The following is a 6,337-nucleotide window of genomic DNA, read 5'->3' on the forward strand; positions in this document are numbered from 1 at the left end:
AATTTGTAGCTCGATCGACAATCAATTGAAGTTGCTTGCAAATTTGATGAGGACTTGTAGCGTGAGCAGCTTGCAGAAGAGCACAAGAGTCGATCAGAAAGTTCTTTTCTTGCCTCTGTCGTCGAGCCTGCTTTTATAGATGTACTGGAGGTTCAGTCGACTGATCCCACTGTTCGGTCGACCGAACCCACTCCCTTCCTTCCTGGCTGAAGTTCGAAGCTGGCTCGATCTTTTGCATTTACTGGTCTTTACTGGTTCAATCTACTGATCATGCATTTTGGTCCACCGAACAACCTCCTTCCCTGTTCCTCATGATTCTGCCGAGATCATCATTTAATGCTGAATAAATACTGATTGAATCGGTCGACCGATCCCCAAGTTCGGTTGACCGATCAGCTTATTTCCTTTGCTGCTAATCGATGATGATGATCTGTCGAGGGCTAAGTCACTATGGTTCGATCGACCGATCCTACTATTCGATAAACCGATCAACTCAGATCTGCAAAACAATATTTAAACAAAAAATCTCCTGTAAAATAGATGTTAGAGCAATAATATAAAGCAGTAATGCAAGATAGTAGGATTGTCTTGATTTTAACTTTTGAAACCTTCAGGTTTCTTCAGTTGGATCAGCAACCTAAGGTTGTTCCCTTCGGGAACCCGACCTCACTGTCGCTCCTCCAGTTGTTTACCTCAACCTACCTGCCAAACATAGATTCTCCAAATCTAGTTTGGACTTTTCACTTAGCCTTGATCGGCTCCCCAAGACTTTTCCTTTGATCTTTGATCCTCCAGACCTCTCGATCACACCGCCAAGCATCTGGTCCCCTCGACCCACTTGGACTTGCACCTGGGTTCCATGATCTACTAAGATTTCTCCTGCCTAGCCTCCAACTAGGTCTTTCCTGGTTGAGTAAACATTCTGCACACTCAGTCAACTTGTTAGATCACAACAAAACTTAACTTGAACCTTTGACAACATCAAAACTTAGGTTTGATTCTGGTGCAACTTATCACGCCCCGAAGGAGTCCTTGTCTGAGAAAATTTCGGCAGCATCTCCCCTGTACGGTGGACAATCTGCAACTTTTCTACATCCTCACATACCTCAGCCACAGGCTGCTGGAATAATAAAAAACAATAAAAATACAACCACACATTCCACGCAGTTTATATAACAAGTAAACAGAAAGATAATACCCTGACTCGAAATCAACCCTACTCCACTACACTCGTAAAGCTCAAATCTGATGAACTCACATCTTCTACCGTTCAGGCAGGCATGTAGTAGAATAAATCCAAATCCAAATCCATCGACATAATAAAATCCATACAATGTCCATAAGTAAAATAATCCAAAACATAACAAGTTCAAAACAGTCTAGAATAGAAAAGAAACCAAAAGAAAACCAATCATATCCTCGAGGTCTGCAGGAACCAACAACTGGAACTCTCTCCTGACAGCATCAACCTGAAAATATCAACAATGGAGGCGGGGTGAGTCCAACACTCAGCAGGTACAACTGATATACAAAGTAAGGAAATAACACCTAACACTAATCATGCGTACAGTCTCCTGATGTAATAAAGGTAAATGCAAACTGAAGTAAACAGGAGAATACTGTACTAACCAGGACCTGGGTATAAAGACAAGCAGTCCGAGAGATATGGAAATCCTGTATGCATGTCAAACATAGGTATCCAAACAATATGCAGCATATAAATGCAGCAAACACAAACACAAGCAATAAATGCATCATGCATATGATGTCAATGATGCATCCTGGTCACCCCTGACGCCAGTCGATCATCTCACACAATAGAGAGGCCGAGTGGGTAGGGCTGTGACAACCGTGCACTCTGTCGTCACTACTCCTGATGAGTGACCGAGTGGACGGGATGCTGTCGGAGTACACCTATCCTCCTACCCCAAATCATAAATGGGGGAGCGCAATGCTCTCATCTCCCGGTACACGATGACGAGGAGGAATCCCTGCCGGATAACACGTTGTGTCACACTACCCATGAGCGGACCAACGGGGCCTAACAGAGTCCCTGCTGCAACACACTCTGCCTGAATCGACCACTAACCCATGAGTGGTGGTGTGTGCAGATCCATGTAACTGGCGATGTGCTCAACAATAATGGAGCGAACTATCGCACAACATGCAATCATGCAAATGGTGCATGACACTAACCACAACATATCCTGACCTAACCCATATATATATAAGTGCGTCATAGGTCGACGAATCAAATCAAATCAAAGGTACACAAGGTATAAAACCTAGGTCCTGAACATGGTGAAGCATGGTATATCACTACCCCTACAAGCATGTATAAACAGGTAAAGTATACATGAGATGCAAACCAATCAATCAATCAAGCATATATCAAGTTTTGGGTAGTGATTAACCGAAACAGAATGAGAAACATAATTAATGCAATTTGTTAAATTCACTACTATGTATATCAAATGACATAAGTCAAAAGTACCCGCCTCCGATAAAAGAAAGGTCCAATCCGGTAATCAAGATACTCGTCGAGATACCGTCCCGAATCAAAGTCCTGTGTCGAACATATAGATATATTTTATTTAGCTACAATTCAAATGAATTTAAATAGCTTAATAAAATCCACGAACTAAATCAGGGAAAACCCTAATTAACATAACCAATTGCCTACCCAAAATTAAATCTAACCATTGACTAAGGTTAATGGTCTTAACCCTAATCGTTCCATTAGATTCATTTAAAACCAACTCAATCTACAATAAGGATCCGCCATCAATGTATCATCCTATAACCAAATTAGGTACGTATTAATTCATACATAAAACACATTTTCACCTCAAATCACAGCTGGAGAAGATTCGCTGTTATAGCACAGTAGACGAAGTTGCTGCCAATAATCCTATCCGAAGCGAGGTGGAACCGTTGCCTAGCAAGTCAGCCCTTTCAAATCAGCACCTAGACAAATCAAACGTCTAATTCACAGTGTGTACATGCTCAACCATGCAAGACCAAATCAAGGCTCACCTTGGGGGTCTGATCACCTTACTCACTGTCTGCACTTCACAGCAAGCCGAGGCTGAGATCTAGCGCTGGAAGGGCAGTGTAGCACAAAGGGAAACAGGGGCACAGAGAAGAAGAAGTCGGCGTCGGCACCACTTCAAGAAGTAGGCAGTGGCTAGGGCTGAGGAATGCAAAGCTGTGGCCACCGGAGAGAGATGGTGGCCGTGGGTTTCCGGCTAGGGCACGCGGCTGGACGAGGGCAGAGGGTGTCGGAGGAGAGGAAATCAGCGTCAGGGCTCGCTACACTGTGGTGGTCGATGCTGGGGCACTAGAGGTGAGGCGCTGCTCCGTGCGTCGCCGGCGACAGTGGCGTCGGGTCGGAGTGGCGGCGACGCTGCTAGGGATCGGCTCCGGCGCTCGAAAGAGGAAGAAGAAAGGTCTCGATGGCTGGCAGCTAGGGCACAGGGAAAAGGTGGCGCCGTGAGGAGATCGGAGAGGGCGCCGGTGCGGGCAGTGGAGAGAAAAAAAATTGTCGGCGCCGGTTAGGGCTAGGAGTCGGCGACGGGGGAAGAAGAAGGGAAGAGGGCGCGCGGAGAAAAGAATCGGGCACGCACAGTATGGGGAGGAAAATAAAATAAATAAGAATAAGAGAAAATAAATAAATAAATAAATCTTTTCCTCACTTAAATGGGTAGCCTAAACAGGCTTTCCCGGAACCCAAATTTTATCCCCGTTAACTCGTCCATACGAGCTCCGAAAAATTCCCGAAAAATTTCAAAAATTCTCTTATTAATATTAGCCTATTTTCAGTATTTTACATAACTTGCACCAACAGTTATATGTTCTGGTACATTGGTTGGTAATTTGTATACTCTAAATCCAATAACTCTCACGATGCAACAAATGGAAATTAATAACACATCTTCTAATTTTAATAAGAGAAAGCAACCTTCGAAAATGAACCAAACATATCTTTGGCATCTAAGGTTAGGTCATATTAACTTAAGTAGGATTCAAAGGTTAATAGCTGATGGACCTTTAGGTTCATTAGTGGTGGAAAATTTTCTAACCTGCGAATCTTGCTTGGAAGGAAAAATGACCAAGAGGCCTTTTAAGGCCAAGGGGTATAGAGCCAAAGATGTGTTGAAATTGGTTCATTTTGATTTGTGTGGACCTTTGACTATCCAGGCAAGAGGTGATTTCGAATATTTTATCTCTTTCATAGATGACTATTCGAGATACGGGTATATTTACTTGATGCGCCGCAAGTCTGAGTGCTTTGATAAGTTCAAAGAGTACAAGGCTGATATGGAGAAACATCATGGTAAAAGTATCAAGACACTACGGTCTGATCGTGGTGATGAGTATCTCTTAGGAGAGTTTAGGAGTTACTTATCAGAGGTCGAGATTCAATCCCAACTGTCTGCACCTGGTACACCCCAACAGAATGGTGTGGCAGAATGATGAAATATGACTTTTATGGAAATGGTTAGATCAATGATGAGTTATTTAGAATTACCAAATTTATTTTGGGGATATGCTCTGGAAACGACAATGTACATTCTAAACTTGGTACCTTCTAAGTCAGTACCCTCTACTCCCACAGAATTGTGAAATGAGCGTAAGCCCAGTCTGAAGCATATTCAGATTTGGGATAGTCCAGCATATGTGCTGAAGGGAGACACTGATAAGTTGGAATCACATACAGACGTTTGCTTGTTTGTGGGTTATCCTAAAGGAACGAAAGATGATTTATTTTATAGTCCTAAAGATTAGAAGGTCATTTTTAGTACCAATGTTTGATTTTTAGAAGAAGACTATATAATGAACCACAAGCCCATGAGTAAAATTGTTCTTGAAGAAATATGAGAAGACACGTCTACCTTGGTACCAATGGTACAAGATGAGATACCACAAGAAACTGTAACACGTGTCATAAATGATGCACAATTACAAGCAATGCCACATCGTAGTAGGAGGGTTGTTCGGCAATCTGATAGATTTATGTTTTTGGGAGAGTCTTCAGACTTGATCCCTGGTAAACATGAACCTGATCCCTGCACATATGATGAAGAACTCCAAGATAAAGATGCAGCATCTTGGCAAAAATAGAATCTATGTATTCTAATTAGGTCTAGGAGCTTGTAGAACCACCAAATGATGTAAAAGTCATTGGGTGTAAATGGGTCTACAAAAAGAGGGGCAGACGGGAAGGTGGAAACCTATAAAGCAAGGCTTGTTGCAAAAGGGTACACTCAGAAAGAGGGAATCGATTATGAGGAAACCTTTTTGCTGGTAGCCATGCTTATGTAAAATACCAAAAAATGGTGAATAATGGTAAGGGAATTTTCTGGAATTTTTAGAATTTTTTCTGAATTTTTTCGGAGCTCGTATGGCTCAGGTTACGGGGATAGAAATGGGGTCCGGAAAAGCCTGTTTGGACTAGCCCATTTAAATGAGGAAAAGTTGAATTTATTTATTTGTTTTTATTTTCTTTTTTACTTTTCCTTATTTTTTTCTCCTTTTTCCCGTTTTCTTCTCCGCGAGCCCGTCCCTTGCCCTAAACCTTGCGATGCCTTCTCCTCCCATGCCCTAACCGGCGCCGCAAACCGCCGCCGCCTCCCTCTCCTCTGCCCGACGCCGACGACGCCAGGGAACAGAGAGTCGGCGGCTGAGCTTCGCCTTTCCTCTCCCTCTTCCCTCTCGGTGCCCTAATCTTGCTTCGCTGCCCAGTCGAGCCACCGGCCGACATCTACTAGCGCCGACACCGACCCCCCCCGATCCGCCGACATCTACTAGCACCGACACCGACCCCCCCGGTCCGCCGACATCCGAGCCCTAGGTTCGGCCATTCCTTCTCTTCTTCGAACGTCGACCACCCGATCTAACCTTGCGCCGACGCCCCATTCCCGACGCAACAGTCGTCGCAGCCGATTACAAGTCATCGGAGGTTTGAGTCCACCTCACAGTGTGTCTACCCTAGCCTCCAGCACGTTGTGCCCTAATTTCCTGGTTGCCTTCTTTTCACTCGGAGCAGCGACGCTGCCTGATCATCGAGTGCCACTGCCACCGGAAGGGAGATTCGACACAAAGGAAGACAAGACTGTCCCTTCCTCTTGCTTGAGGACCAGGCTGAGTAAGGGAGGCTGCCAATGGAGTGGTCTTTACTGTGGAGCCATGGAATTGCAGCCACCAATCTGTTCTTCGCCTACAAGAGAATACGGTGAGCATTTCTATCTCTGTGTTTTTTTTCCATCTGATTGTCGGTGAGAGTACTCATTTGATCTGCTTATGGGTCACAGATTTGATCCGTAACACCTTAGCC

This window comes from Zingiber officinale, chromosome 10B (genome assembly GCF_018446385.1).
Source record: "Zingiber officinale cultivar Zhangliang chromosome 10B, Zo_v1.1, whole genome shotgun sequence".
Classification (NCBI taxonomy): domain Eukaryota; kingdom Viridiplantae; phylum Streptophyta; class Magnoliopsida; order Zingiberales; family Zingiberaceae; genus Zingiber; species Zingiber officinale.